This window comes from Phalacrocorax carbo, chromosome 7 (genome assembly GCF_963921805.1).
Source record: "Phalacrocorax carbo chromosome 7, bPhaCar2.1, whole genome shotgun sequence".
In the NCBI taxonomy this organism is placed as follows: Eukaryota; Metazoa; Chordata; class Aves; order Suliformes; family Phalacrocoracidae; genus Phalacrocorax; species Phalacrocorax carbo.
The window spans coordinates 49,329,438-49,343,937 of record NC_087519.1 but is presented as its reverse complement, the minus strand read 5'-3'; the positions used below and the strand labels follow the sequence as shown (position 1 = coordinate 49,343,937).

Below are 14,500 nucleotides of genomic sequence, written 5' to 3'. Positions count from 1 at the left end.
TAATAACGGATAGTTTTAGAGAAAAGATTGTTCAGAGAGCTTCTTAAAAGTCAAAAGAAGATCTGAGGTATGTTTGCAAGAGCTGAAGAAGACATACCTAAAGCAAGTTGTAGCTTCGTGAAGTTTGGATTTCCTTGTTCTTCCCACATGTTGCAGTAACTCCTCCAAGGACAGAAGCTGGTGATTAGAAGGGGCTGAATTGTTGTGTGTATGAGGAAGCTCATCTGGGAGGCATCGGTCACCTACTGCTCCCTCTATATGTGAGTGTGGTTATTTAGTTTAAATACTTCTAAAGAGGAAATAAAGTCTGTGTCTATTTCAAATTCACCTATCTATGGCTGCTAAACATACTTGCCGGAACAAGTAGACGGCAAAGTCTTTTGCCTGCCCTGTCCCTTGTACTAAACCCTTTCACACTTTTAAGTTTCAGATCTTTTCTTTGTGAGTTTGTAAATTAAGGTTGTTTTTTCTTCAACTACTTATTTTAGTTTTCTTTAATTAGCTTCATTCTCACACTCTGCATGTGTATTCTATATAGTACCTAGGTTTAACTCTAAATTTACACTGTGTTGGTAATGATTTTTTAATATAAATTATTTAAGTCTTAGAAATGACTTGAGCAAAGTTGCTGTTGCTTCTGCCAGCAGCGACATGACCCCATGAGTGGATAACATCTGTACTGCTTTCTTTATTCTTGCTTAAGTACCCAAGGACAGCTGTCTCTTCTAGCAGCCAGTCATGCATGTAATTGTAGTTCCAACCAGTTGAAGCCTCTCACTTAAGGGTTTGTAGTATTGACAAGTTTGTGTCTTGCTGTGTCGCAGGCAGAGGTTGTCCACCTTTCTGAGAAACACGAAATCCCGTATTATTATTTGAGCTTTATACTGATATGACACTACCATCTTCAGTAGCATTATCTTAATGTGAAAGTGGACTGATATGATGAAAATCTAGGCTGTTTTCAACTAGGAAAAGGTTTTCTGATGAGCTCAGCGATAACTATGCTGCTTCACTTTGGAAAGTTTGATTCATCCCTTCTATATGTTACATCTGCTTTCTATGTTGCAGAAAGAGCAATTTGTTAATAATTGCACTTGTTTTTTCCTGGCGTACGTTTGGGTAAGTTCACTTGCCAGAAAAACTGAACGAAATCTTTGTAACAAATGTAAAAAACTTTCCAAGGTGCGTATTTTCTGTGATAGCAAATACTATTTTTTATAGTTCAAGGCTGTGCATGTGTTGTAGAAGCCCAGTACTTTTGAAGTGAAGGCCTGCTTACCAGATCTTCCTCAGGTCTCTGTTGTCCTAGACCTACCACTCCTGACTGAACTCTGACAACTGATAAAAGCTGAGGGAACAAGCCTATGCTATCAACTCAGTAAGCTACACTTTGTACTATGCCAAAGATAATATTCTGAAGTCTGGTGAGAAGTTGTACGAATGAAGCAGTGAAGTGTCCCCAAAGCAATTTATTGATTTGTCTCCTACTGAAATACATTACAAACCCCAAAAGATGTTATGAGTAGTTTTAGCCAGTGATTATAATAGAAAGGTGTTCCTTGGTTTCAGATGGTTTTGATCACACAGAGGAAGGATTGCATTAAAATATAGAGAATATTTAAAAAGAAGCCTGAAGAGGACAGTAAAGATCAGTCAGTTCCTATGGCAAAACTATTCCTTGAACTGTATAAGCATCCTGAAGATGCTGAATAATAGAAAATGTTAGCTGGTATAATAAAAATAAGGATTTTCTGGAGAGGCACAGTATATCATTTTGCAGACTGATTTTTTTTTTAATTTCTTTTTTTATGTTATAAACTAAAATTAGTTTTACCTGTAGCATAGAATAAAATGTGCAAGGATGGAGAGAGGTCCATTCTACCTTGTTTGACAGTAGTTCTTACTGCACAGCATCCTGTTGTAATCTTCAGTCTTAACTCCTTAAGCTTCCTATGACCAGTTTCAGTGCATCCACTCTGAACAGTCAACTTGAAGAAATCCTATTTTCATAATGCTTATATTCAATCTTGAAAATGTATCCTGGAGAGTGAATGGAGAAACTATAGTCCAGAAGAGGTGACAAATCTAAAACAATATCGTAAGTATTTGATGACCTCAGGAAGTCATTGCTTAAAGGACTATGTTGGTCAAGAGAAAAACTGATGAGTGTAACGTTCTAGAGAAACTGAAATGGAAGAGGGAGGTTCACAGTATGTGGAAAAAGGGACTGGCCATTTGGGAGGAATATGTGAATGCTGTCAGGGTACGCAGAGATGCAACGAGGAAGGCCAAGGCCTGCTTGGAATTAAATCTGGCAATGCATGTCAAAGATAACAAGAAGGGCTTCTTTAAATACATCAGCAGTAAAAGGAAGACTGGCGATACAGTGGGCCCACTGCTGAACAAGGAAGGGGCCCTGGCGATGCAGGATGCAGAGAAGGCAGAGTTACTGAATGCCTTCTTTGCTTCAGTCTTTACTGCTAAGGCTGGCCCTCAGGCATCTCAGCCCCGAGAGAAGAGAGGACAAATCTGGAGAAAGGAAGAGTTTCCATCAGTTGAGGAGGATTGGGTCAGAGATCACCTATGCAAACTGGATCCTCACAAATGCATGGGCCCCTATGGGATGCACCCGTGAGTGCTGAGGGAGCTGGAGAATGTTCTTGCTGAGCCACTCTCCATCATCTTTGAAAGGTTGCGGAGGACAGGAGAGGTGCCCGAGGACTGCAGGACAGAAAATGTCACTCCAATCTTCAAAAAGGGCAAGAAGGAGGGCTTGGGGAACTATAGGCCAGATGACCTCACCGCCGTCCCTGGAAAGGTGATGGAGCAGGTCATCCTGGAGGTCATCTCCAGGCATGTAGAGGACAAGGTTATCAGAAACAGTCAACATGGATTCAGCAAGGGAAGATCATGCCTGACCAACCTGACAGCCTTCTATGATGGCATGACTGGCTGGGTCAATGAAGGGAGAGCAGTGGATGTTGTCTATCTTGACTTCAGTAAGGCATTTGACACTGTCTCCCATAGTATCCTCACAGGCAAGCTAAGGAAGTGTGGGTTGGATGAGTGGACAGTGAGGTGGACAGAGAACTGGCTCAACAGCAGAGCTCAGAGGGTCGTGATCAATGGGGCAGAGTCTGTTAATTATGTGGTTACTCTTGGAAGACTGTGGTTTTGTTTGTTTAACTGTGATATTAGTACAATTTTGCGCAAGCTGGAGGTCAACTGTTATTCAGTTTGAACTAGAAGACAGGATATTAGAGTAAATTAACTGAAAGAAACTAAAGATATGAGAAGTCTTTCAAGAGGATGAAAAAGAAACCAAAATAAATTTTGCAAGTCTAGAGATAATGGTAAATTGTTAATAATGAGCAGGGCCAATTTATTTCAACAACAACTAATGTGGGGTGGGAAAGAGGTTCAAAACCTTCCATATCCACTGCCGAACTGGAAGGAATAACAATTACATGATTTGTTTCGGTTGGCTTGCCTGACAACTCAGTCACCAGCTTGGGATTGAAATCCATTCGTGTGACTAGTCTGAGCCAGAAGCAGCATTCAGAAGTTCACAGTAACAACAAGCCCCAGTTTTACAATCAAGAAAATCTAAGTATCATGGGAGAAAGGCAAAAGTTACCCATGGTGGTATAGAAAGGATGACTGAAGCCATTCTGAACTGTCAAACAGGCAAGCAAAAAGACACTTAAGAGACAGTAAATTCAGCTGCTTTGAAAATCACCACAAAGTCAAGGGAAATCTAAGTGAAAGTGAAAGCTCAATAAGTAAGCATATAGCTACTGTTAGAAATGACTTGTGGGTAACACTGAATACAGAAACATAGGCTTACATTTCTAGCAAAGGGATACATTGTATTTATGGCTTGTAGAAATGCAGCAGTTAGTATGCTTAGCTACTAGAGAAGATGTTATTTATCTACAGTTTTACTTAATTCTGAAAATTTATTGAAAATGCTAACAAACACTTGACTGTAGGTTTTTTCCATTGTTTTCCCGACTGTGCAAACACTGGACTTGTGCATTGAGCAAGCTTCCACTGCTGTGTGGCAACTCGGTGCCGTCCAGCGAACACATCCTGAATACATCTGCTGAGCCATAAGCAGAACATACAAGGTATGTTACATTATTCTTCTCTTGGCTTTACACATACTAAACAGAAAACCACATTTAACTGCACTTTAAAGAAATGGTACTGCAATGAAATTTAATTGATGACTTAAAATTACATTCTGCCAAACCAGGAAACAGCTACATGTGCACTTGCACTTCTTCCATGTATTTCCTATGAAGATTTCATGTTGCTGTGCCACTAGCTATACACAACGAATTCATTCTGTGTTTGAAATACATTCACAATGCTGTAGTCATTTATTTTGACAACACGGTCATCACAAAGCAACAGGGTGTGTAAATTCTTTTCTACAAGGGCATTTGGGATTGAATGTTTGACTTCTCCTCTGAAAATGAAACTGAATAAAACACCCGAAAGGTGACAGTTTTATCGGCTTATGTGGAGAAGGAGTTCTTGGAGTGCTGAGAACTTCATAAGAACTTTTAATATTCTTGCTTTGATGTCACCAAAAGTATGAGCTCTTTGGAAACTGATGAATACATTAAGTCAATAAACATACTTCATTATTAAACTGATATACCCTTGCTCAAATGCATTAAATATGCAGATCTTTTCATATCTGAAAGCCAACAGGAAATACTATTCCATTTTTGTATCTCCACAAGTCATTCTCACTGAATTGCAGAACACTTCAAGATGATTTAGAGAAAACAGTAATCTACTAGCTACTGAAAAGTTAGTTGTCTAACTATCCAAAAGCTTTTCAGGTTCCTGGAGAAGTTTAATAACTGCAAACTATCCTGACAATGCCAAAAATAAGGGAAAGTAGGGATAGCATTAGCCCTAGTCTGGCCCACTATTTGGCTCATCAGGCCATTAAACTGGAGCACAACACTTCTGTCTCCAGAATGCAGTTCATTGGTGTACGTAATCACCTGCGATGGGGCTGTGTTGAGGTGTGATTCAAATTCAGACCCATGGTGCAGAGTAATATTCTAATCTCTTAGGGATGTACATTGTCTTTGGGGGATTTATGCTACTGAGGAAAGAATGGGAGACCCCCATCCAAAAACCTGACTGCTCAGGTCCCAGGTGGTACGTAGTTTGTCCATTAAATTCCCACAGAAATTCTTCTACTCTTGCATGACTGCTTTCAGCCCCATTCAGTCTGCCAAGTTTCTGATAGTTCATATCTTAAAGAGGTAGATTCATCAATTATTTTGCTTGAAAAAACCCTGTTAACTTGAGGGGGGCCCTTCAAAAATGAAGTTTAACAACTTCACAAGCTTTAAAAGCCAAATTTTTCCAAACCCATGTGTATAAAAGGCCTCAGGCATTAAAGAAATGGCAGTGGTTATACCAAAGCAGATTTGTGTTTTCTTGTACATTAAATAACATAGCTAATTATTTAATTTAAAAAGTACTTTCTTTTGATTATATTTTTTTCAGAACAAAAGCTTTCTTAAGTATAATAATTTGTATACATAATACATCTTATGAGGAATGGCAGATCACAAAGTGAGGGAGGCAACTTAAGCTTCATCAACTCATTATGCAGGAACAGAGAGTGGGAGATGCTGAGATATGAAACGGAATGGAAAATTATGCCAGAAGAACAGTGGCCTATATTTTGCTCTTTACAATACATAATTACTTTCTAGTACATCTGTGTATTGTGTGGTGTCCATTTTGATAGTCTTCCCTCTTTAAAGGCATGAAATTTCATCTTCCTTCCATTGAAGTCTAGGGCAAAACTCCTGCTAGTTCAGTGGGGGCAGAACAGAGCCCATGCTTCCTTCTTCCCAGTGGAAAACACACTGGGATTATTTGACATATCTGCAGTTCAAAGGCATTGTTCAGAAGGTAGACTATTCACATTTTGTCAAGTGAAAAGTTTTTGAGATAGTTCAGTTATGAATTATACAACTGAGGAAACTGTCTATGTGTATTGGGTTTGCATGGCAAGGTTTTCTAGTGGGTGGGGACTACAGGGGTGGCTTCCACGAGAAGCTGCCAGAAGCTTCCCCTGTGTCTGACTGAGCCAATGCCAGCCAGCTCCAAGATGGACCTGCTGCTGGCCAAGGATGAGCCCAGCAGCGATGGTGGTAGCGCCTCTGGGGTAACATAAGAAGGGGGGAAAAACATGCAACTGCAGCCAGGGAAGAGAGGATTGAGAAGATGCGAGAGGAACAACCCTGAAGACATCAAGGCCAGTGAAGAAGGAGGGGAGGATGTGCTCCAGGTGCTGGAGCAGAGATTCCCCTGCAGCCCATGCAGAAGACCATGGTGAGGCAGGCTGTGCCCCTGCAGCCTGTGGAGGTTAGTGGCGGAGCAGATACCCACCTGCAGCCCCTGGAGGTTAGTGGTGGAGCAGATACCCACCTGCAGCCCGTGGAGGTTAGCGGTGGAGCAGACACCCACCTGCAGCCCGTGGAGGTTAGTGGTGGAGCAGACACCCACCTGCAGCCCGTGGAGGTTAGCGGTGGAGCAGATACCCACCTGCAGCCCCTGGAGGTTAGTGGTGGAGCAGATACCCACCTGCAGCCCCTGGAGGACCCCACACCAGAGCAGGTGGGTGCCCGAAGGAGGCTGTGACCCTGTGGGAAGCCCACACCAGAGCAGGCTCCTGGCAGGGCCTGTGGGCCCGTGGAGAGAGGAGCCCACGCTGGAGCAGGTTTGCTGGCAGGACCTGTGGCCCTGTGGGGGACCCGCACTGGAGCAGCCTGTTCCTGGCGGGCGGCACCCCGGGGAAAGGATGACACTGGAGCTGTTCGTGAAGAACTGCAGCCCGTGGGACCCATGTTGGAGCAGTTCATAGAGGACTGTGTCCTGTGGGAGGGACCCCACGCTGGAGCAGGGGAAGAGTGTGAGGAGTCCTTCTCCTGAGAAGGACGGAGCAGCAGAGACAAGGTGTGATGAACTGACCCCAGCCCCCATTCCCCATCCCCCTGTGCTGCTGGAGGGGAGGAGGTGGAGAAAATCAGGAGTGAAGTTGAGCCTGAGGGGAAGGGAGGGGTGTGGGGAAGGGGTTTTAAGATAGGTTTTAATACTCATTACCAGTTGCATCAGAGTAGGGTAATGAATTAAGCTGATTTCCCCAGGCTGAGTCTGTTTTGCCCACACTGGTAAGTGCTGAGTGATCTCTCCCCCTCCTTATCTGGACGCACAAGCCTTTTCTGTCCCCTGCCCAGCTGAGGAGGGGAGTGATAGAGCAGCTTTGGTGGGCACCTGGCATCCAGCCAGGCTCAACCCACCACATAATGGAAAGCTTTTCTGAAGATGTCCATATGTTTGTGTCTTTGTATGAATTTATTTTTAGCTCTCCTTTCTCTTCTGCTCTGACTGACCACTGGTCTGGTAGAGATTTGCAGCAAGTTTCATGGCACAAAAAAGGAAATACTATGTCCTCTCAAATTTACATGTGGGTATCAAGGAAATTCTTAGAGTTTTCAACTGTGTCACTAAGTTCTTGTGTGAAGTTTTGTGGAAATCTGTGCTTTGGTTTTTGTCTTTAAAAACCAGACTTCCTCCATTTGATTATTTAAATTCAAATATCTGTGTGTATAATATCTTTCCTCTTAAATTTCTGTACATCACAAACAATCAGAGTTGGGCTGTGAGGAGAACAGTAATTTGATTAGGTGTTATTGATTTAGGTACAACTTGCGTCATACATCATCATACTGGGAAAGAAAAAAGATGGAATTTCACCTAAAGTTAACAGCTTCATTAATATTGTATATATTACTCTTATCCACTTCATTTTTTTTCTTCAGAAGTTTCACATTTATGTATAATCTTTATCATTGATCAAATTCCTAACATCATAGGTCATAACATACACTTTAATGTGTAGATATGAACTGTCTTTCTTCCTTCAAACATCCTGTCTATGATCTTTTATGATTCAGCATCATTAAAATATATTTTAAGGTTACAGAGTAAATAATTTGTGAAGATAAAAAATAACTGCTTTCAGTAATCTTGCCTTTAGTAAAAAAAAAATCTATTTTAGTAGTAGTAGTGTTGATCAAATTCACTTAAAACAATAGGCCAGATGCTTGAAGGATCCTAATGCTGTTCTCACAGAAACTACTCAAATATTGCAAGTAATAATTGACTAATGAAACTTTAAGTTCTACTCTTCTGAAAGGTCTTTATGAGAGACGTAATACACAGGTAACAGGCAGAAACAGTTGCCATAGCCCATCTTGACTCCTGAGGGAGTCAGTATATGGGGTTCTAGAAACAACACACTCTTTAGTTTGCATGACCACAGGACATAAATTCACAAAATGAGTAGGAAAAATTCCCATCTCGGTGCCACCAAAGTAAAGACGGAATATCTCAGCTGACTGCAGAGGAACAGCTCTGAAGTGACAGGCCGGCAATGAAGAAGAGATTTTGGCTGGGTGACGGGAGTCTTTTTGGCATACTGAAGCACGTGGAGAGAAAATGCATCCAACAGAGTAAGGTGAAGATGTTCTGGTCCTCACTTCCACCAGCTGGTCCAGTCATTGAAGGGTCAGGATCATCACCCCGAAAAGGTGTTCCAGTAGGATCAGCATACTGTAAAATTGATTATAACAAAAAGTGATACATGTATATACAGCGTGAAATTTTGGCTGCATTTAAGTTAATGGAGTTTAGCTATTGTCTTCCATGAGAGAAGATAGTAAGTGCTTTGTTTTCATGGTATCTACATACCTCTTATTCTGTCAGGATAGTATGAGGATACAAAACTGGAAATTTCATTCTGTGAGTGGCACTGAACAACACAAACAGCGTGACCACTCTGCATCCCAGCAGGGCAAACTGTACACCGTCTTTGGAGAAAAGGGATGTCATGGAGCAGATCTCAAACTGCTCTGGGGATTTTTCCCTCTCCTCCGACCCACTCAGAAACATAAGCACATTTCAGCTGAGATAAAAATTATTTTCTTTTGAGTGTGTTTATAAACGCTAAGTGGAAAACTGCCTTCAAGGCGTCAAGGGTTGCAAATTATGCAGGGACCACAGTTAGCTTATAGTGATGTAGAGGATCCCCCTTAGGGCTGATGACTGTCCTGTCTCCTGACCAGATTCCAGGTTAAGTCTCAAAGTTAGAGCTAGAAAAAGGCAAGTCCCAGTTCATTTTAAATCTGGTCAGATGATAAAGGCAAAGAGTGCTCATTGCAGTGGGAAGGAGAGCCTCCATCGTACAGAGTGGACCTCAGCATCCTTTTTGTGGTGCACTGTCAGGCTGGGCAAGAACCAGCAAGGAAGCGGAGTACAAACCAATCTCTGGCTCCGGGAAGTAAGAATCTGTCGAGAGCAGAGAAGCCTATGGGCATTTTGTAGGAATGGCTGCCTGAAAGCTAAGCGCCTTAACTTGCAACAGTGCCTGTGGCCTTAGGCATGCAGTTATTTTTAGTGTAGATAGTGAATAAAAGTGTTATTGCAAATGGTGATTATGTAGTCTGAAGTACATGTGGATCTTATTGTGTTCCTGCACTCTATCTCTGCTCACCAATACATATGACTAACCACTGCAGCCATAATAATAATTGGGGGGAAAAAAAAACAAACCCAAAACTACAACACAACCTCTAAATGGAAAAATAGTGTATATTATTTTTTTATTTATATCTCTTAAACACTGGTGGGAATGATTGGGAGTAAATGAAGACAGAATATCACCCACAGTCTCTGTAGGAGATTGCTTCCCACACTGACATGTGTGCTTGGGTATTCAGAAGAAATTATATGCACTGAAAATACAACTCATTGTGTCAAAAGAACCTGGTAATTTTGAATTAAAAAAAAATTGTTAAGAGCCAAGTTATACCCTAGACCAGTAAGTACAGTTTCTGTTGGCATCATAGTCATCCCTAGTAGCAGGAACCTACAGTATTATGTTCCATATCTGATGTTTTGCTAATGATTTTTTATTAAAATTATATTTGCAAAGAACTGCATATTTTACAACATACAGTCTACCTAGGACTCTTACCAACTTCCTATGCTCTACTTGTCCTAAGACTTGGAACTTTTTTTGACATTTTCAAACATTTTACCTGGCTGCTTTCTTTAAGACTTGTTTTTTTCCCATCCAAGTTTTGACATGGGGTGACACACATGGCAAGGAGAGGGAACAGTGGTGCTGATCACGATGAAGGATCTCAGCAGCACCGGTAAGAAATTTTTTCTTTCATTTTTTCACCTCTTTCTATTATGTATGTGCAATTTTTACCTACTGACCTTTATCTCAGTCTTTGTACGCTTCAATAAAACAAAGACTTTCAACTTCCTGAGTGTTGGGGGATGACTAGGCAAATCATCTTAAATCCCTGCCGAGTTGTTTGGGGCTGGAAGATGTGTGCTGCACATAATGTCCCTTAGCACTTTCAATCTCCTCTTTTATGGCAGGTGGGAAGGAGGGAAAAAAATCAAGTGAATGTGACAGTAAAGAGTGGAGAGGCGCAGAACTGTAATGCTCAAGAGGAGACTGGTAAGACTGGGCTTTTCTGACTCAGGTAGCTGGTACCATGCTTTGGATTTCCATCCAAGAGAGAAAACAGGTTTGAATAAGGAAAGAAGGAAGGTTAACGTATTTGCAGAAGTGAAAGACTGCCGTGTTGTAACAGACCACTGTAGAGGCTAATTCATGCTGCTGTAAATTATCAGTTATATGTGAAGTTGTCGGTCACCAATGACTTCTGGGCTCGTTGGCTTTCCTCCATCTCTAGATGAATGTTGTTTATATAGAATTGCCATTAGGAGGCATATGTGAGATCTGTTCCTCATACAGGTCTCATCAGCTGAATATGTGGTTGTTGTCAGAAGTCTTAGAGCAAGATAATAACTTTTTTTAAAAAAAAGGTGGTGATATTAATTATGCCACCTCTGGTTTGCATTCCAGTATCAGAGCCCACTGTCCATCTGTGTTCCATGAGCTTTGACACAGCAAGAATAACTGAAAACATTTTAAACAGTGGTAGGTGGATTCTTATGCAGAAGTAAAAAGAGAAAACGGTTTCTAACTCCCTCCTTCAAAATTGAACACCTTTCAGTTTTTCATTTAATATCAAAGGCCTAAATTCTTTTATGAAACATCACATTTTGCCAGATATATCTTAGTTTAACAAGGGTAGAAGGAAAAATCGTGCTTCCAGTAGGGTTTGATTTAAGAGAAAAGGGATTTTTTTTTTCATTTTTAATTCAGATCTGTTGCTTTATTCCTTTTATTCCTTTTTCCTGCTAAGCTTTATCTCATTAAAGAAATTAAAGACCTACCTTTCTTTTTATTATGATAAAGGAATAGAATATCTGGACAGTCAGATTATGGATAAAAATATTTGCTGATCTAAAGTTGTATGATTGAGATCAAGTATTAGGGTTGTTATTTTTTTTTTATTTACTTCCTTTATGGCACCTATGTAGTCATAAAATTATATAAAGTTTACTTATAAGCAGTAATCTAAATTTTGAAGTTTCATTTTGGATGAAAATCTACAAATGTAGAAATTTCAGGAATAATCTTATGACAGTGACTCACGGAAGGCGGAAAGATATGAATGAGAAATACCAGCCTGCTCCTGCGGGGCTGATAACTTTTGTCTGGGTCCATCGCAGCGTAACACTTTCCACAAAAGATTTCCTATGGTCAGAAAATCTATACAGAAGTAGCAGCGGATGAGAAGGGAAGATATGGAAATCCAAGGCTGCCTTTGCCTCTGATGGACACTCTGCAACCTGTAGTGGCTATTTTCCCAGGTGCATTGGGTAATCTAATACACACACACCACACCCGCCCAGCAACCGCAGAGCTGTGCTTCTGCAAACCCTCGGTGATACATTACTTCCCATTGTCTTTCGCTCACTTAGGTTTTTTTGAAGATAACCGCTTGGGTTCATAAATGGCCTGATATTTGTTTTTTTTTTCCCCAGCTGTCTTTATATGTGGGGTGCATTTACTCTGATTAACTGATTTCATTTTAAATGAAGAAAAATTAAGAACTAGTGAACTTCAGCATACTGACAGACAGTGTGAAAGACTAAACCAGATGAGGGAAGAGTAGATATAAATTCAGACCAGTAGACACACATTCTCTTGATTATTAATAAAAGACCTTGTTTTTCTAACTGAGCATCTGGCTTCTCCAAAGAAAAGTGTCAGAAGAAGAAAACGATGGCGGGGAGTGTGTGTGGTCCTTGTCACTTAACCACACAGAGCAGGTGCTCAGGCACTGTCATATTATTCTTGGTTTTTCACTCCTACCAGCAGATTTTGTCAGGTGGTTTGTTGTGTATATTTGGGGTATTTCCCACAGTTCTTCATCTTCTCCTCATGGCTAGAAGCATGTTTCTAGTGTGAACAGCTTGTAAGAAAAAAAGAGCAGCCTAAGAGATCTTTAAAAAGTCAATGGGTCTTCGAGATAACAGCCTGAGTGTCAGCAGTGCCTGCTCGTGACAGAGATTTTAATAGAGGAAAGGGGAAAAGGCCACTACACTTTTGTGACAGGTGTCAAACATATCAATGATGGCTAAAGAGCAAATCTGTTGTCTGATAACAGGAATGAGCAAGGCTTAGCAGATTACCACAATATCTTTATTTCCTGTATCTTTATGGCAGTTTTATTTCCACAATGCAGGGATGGATGTAACTCTGAAGGAGAAAAAAAGAGAAGTCAAGCCAATTCCCCTTTGCAGCTGAAAGCTAATCAACAGGCAGTCAGCAACAGCAGCAGCATTTGTAAATATGAATCATGTGTTGGTGTGACACTGGGTTAAATTTATTGTAATGGAGTTAGAGAGATTTTACTGAACAGGATTTTTAAAATGTAATTGCATGACAGAAAACAAATTTAATCGTGAGAAGCAGCAGCTCAAGCACCCTTTGCAGTTTCTAACAGAGAGAAACTAGATAGAAGGGACTGTCAATTTGATCTTTATTACGATAAGGATTTATAACAGAACTAGCACTCCTGCATGTTTCCTTAAATTAGCCAGATTTTCCAAAGCATTCAGTGCCTGGCTAAAATAAAAGTAGCTTCTGCAAAGAACTTTGAAATGAAGTGTTGAAATGTCTTTTCAACAACAAAAAGATGTTTTAATGCACCATTCCCTTTGTCCCCCACCACAAATATGGTGTGTGTGTCCAACGGAGAAATAGACCTGGCCCTTCCTTTATTTACAAGAGAAATCCAGCTTTGAACAACATAACTCTGTTTGCATTTTCAGTATTATGTGGCCTAGACATCTTTAGTACATAATGAAGAAGATAAATCTATTTTGTGTGGGTGCCATCTATCAGATTTTGAGAGGTGCCGTTGCCATAAGCCGGATTACCTGGTACTGCTTGGCTCCTGTGACCTGAACAGGCAAAACAGCGCCCCGTTATTTTCCTTTAATTACTCAATTAAGTCTATGGGCTCTTTGCACCATCAGGGCAGCAGACCGAAGCCAGAATGTAAAGGCAGCCCTGTATGTTGACGTTATAAAGTATGCAATACCTTTTCTTATCCAGTTTTACTTAAGTCCTATTTAGACAATTCTGTTTGCTGTTCAGATGTATTTGAAAGCAACAAAAGCAAGGGTTTTTTTCAGTTCCTTTCTTCCCAAACATGATAATCTTGTTTACATAGGCACCATTTGAATTCACAGATAAACCTTGAAAGAAGATTCATAAGACTGTGCGTGTGTTGCAGGTTTCAATGACGCCAAGCTGTAATAATAAAATTTGGAATAACATTAAATGTAGAATGAATGCTGGTATTCTAATGCAAATTTGAAGTTGATTAACATTACTAGTTTTAATAATATTAATAGCAACAATGTTGGATGAAATAAAGTGATATTGTCTCTGTTTCATGCAAAAGTTCCTTTTTTATTTTTCGATAGTGATTTTGTATAAATTCAGAATCCCTTCAGATTACCCCATAGCAGAACACACAACCAGATCCTTTCTTTATTCTTGCATTATTTTTCAGTACAATTTCTGAGAGGACTGGCTTGAGAAAGTGTAACAGAACTACATAAATGCCTACACAGAAAAGATTGTGCATAAAAGCTGTATAAATTAAAGGTAAAAAATTTATAATGAATCTCATTCTTGCTTTTTCTTAAACTTCTTGTTTGAAGTAAATGTTTCGGAGGACTAAGAAGCAAGATGCACAATTTGTCTGTGTTTCTGGTAGATTCAGTACCAGCTTTTAAGAGGCAACATTTTAAATACAACTTGAAAACATCTGCAGTTTTATCACTATTTATCACTTTTATCAATTTTATCATTATGCACCAAACATTTTAAGAATGAACTTGATTTCAAGTTCTGACATATGAAAATGGTCAATAACTGACATGACTGCCTTAATGCATTCATTGTAAAATAAACATTCTAGGTCATTTAAAATTTTATCACATTTAGGAA

At 40.2% G+C, this 14,500-nt stretch overlaps 1 long non-coding RNA gene across 1 annotated transcript in view; it reads left to right on the top strand.

Annotated features, from left to right (window-relative positions):
* The window catches only part of LOC135314405 (uncharacterized), a 90,083-nt gene that overhangs the window by 67,996 nt on the left and 7,587 nt on the right, over positions 1–14,500 (top strand). Inside the window, exons 10-14 of the long non-coding RNA XR_010373910.1 lie at positions 157–260; positions 10,186–10,262; positions 10,498–10,579; positions 11,704–11,844; positions 14,061–14,155. This is a non-coding gene — a long non-coding RNA (uncharacterized LOC135314405). The remainder of the gene's footprint in view (positions 1–156; positions 261–10,185; positions 10,263–10,497; positions 10,580–11,703; positions 11,845–14,060; positions 14,156–14,500) is intronic.